At 40.4% G+C, this 1,486-nt stretch overlaps 1 pseudogene; it reads left to right on the top strand.

The window, feature by feature from the left end:
* Window positions 1-270: 270 nt before the first annotated feature.
* Window positions 271-855, top strand: LOC149165276 (serine/threonine-protein phosphatase 5 pseudogene; annotated as a pseudogene).
* The last annotated feature ends 631 nt before the right edge of the window (window positions 856-1,486 follow it).

Here is a 1,486-nt window from a genome sequence, read left to right as displayed (position 1 = left end):
AAGATGCAACTGGACAGCAGCGACCAGCTAGAGCAGGAAGGAGAAAATACAACAGTAATGGATGACTTCAGGAATCAGGAAAATATGCGCGGAAGATGTGCGTCCCAAATATTATTACAAGTAAAAGATTTGCTAGAGGCGATGCCATCGTTGGTTGACATCAACATTCTGAACGGAAAGCGATTCACTGTTTGTGATGACATCCATGTTCAAGATATGCTTGCGCTATTCAAGTATATGTGTCCAACTAGACTCTAGTATAGTGGAAGCATGGTTGAGCTTTTCGCTGAAGTGTTTTGCCGCATGCTTTTGGCTCATGTCCTCAATGATAAGATTTTTGTTGTCCGCAAAAGTCCTTTTAGCGTTGATGATATAATACTGGAAGGTATCAAAGAAATTGTTCGATTCCGCGAGCCCCTTGAAGAGGGTTTGATGTGTGGAATACTTTGTAGCGATCCAGAGTGTGGACCCCGCAAACGAGAGGTTGGTTTGTCTTTTGGAGAAGACGTGACTAAAAGATTTCTGCAAGAAAACAATCTTGCGCAGGTGGTCAGGACTCATGAAGTTAAAGAAGAAGATTATGAGATTGAACATGATGGCAAACTTATTTCGGCACCAAACTATTGTGACCAGAGAGGGAAGATGCAGCCTAAACGGAGGAGCAGAGCATATGGACAACTCCAGGACAAAGTCTGGGATCCAGGAGGAATTTTATTTTCCTTTTGTTTCTTTTTGAAAGCACATGATCGAGAGATCATGAATGTTTTCAAGCGTGAGAGTCTGATGCAGGAGCATCTAGACCGGGCCAGCAATATGACGGGATGGTCACATGTTGTGGCTAAACGCAAGACTTGAGGAAGGCTTAGTTGTTAAATTTGTGTTAATTTCAATAAGGGTAGGTAGTTAAAAGTGGTCTAGTTTAGTTAAAAGATGATAAAGAATGAGTTGTAACTAATTCTTTCATGTATGGAAAGGGGTAGTTAGGTATGACTGAGATATAACTTCTTTTTGGGGAGGAGAGGGAAGTAAGGTTTTGGACGCAAGAAGTTTGTAAGCCTGGGGGCATTTGAAAAGGGCCATCGATCCGACAATCTGGCCATGAACCAAGTGAGTTTTTCTAATTGATTACATTTGGCTAAATTGATGAGGAATTTGTTCTGGAATTTCTGTGTGAATCATATATATATTCTTGGTTAAGTTCTGTTTAGAGAATGTTTAATTTATTGTGCAAAGCATATGAGGGAAGCGTTATTCTTAGTTAATATCAAATTATGTATTGAATGGAATTCAATCTACACATTCTAAAGGGGATGTAAGAAAAGGGACTGATCACTCTGGAGGAGGATTGAATCGAGGTTCGATTCAAGTTGGTATTCGTATATCGGCTTGGAAGGTCGATTTCCAGGTTAGCGCGGTGGAATTATGAACGGAGGGGTTTTGAATTCACTTACACTGTGATACTTGATTGATTGAAACCGTGTAAAAC

The sequence above is a fragment of the Pinus tabuliformis genome, chromosome 5_1 (assembly GCF_031772625.1).
Source record: "Pinus tabuliformis cultivar Carrire ecotype Pingquan chromosome 5_1, CPIR1, whole genome shotgun sequence".
NCBI lineage: Eukaryota > Viridiplantae > Streptophyta > Pinopsida > Pinales > Pinaceae > Pinus > Pinus tabuliformis.
This window is presented reverse-complemented; position numbering and strand designations above follow the sequence as displayed.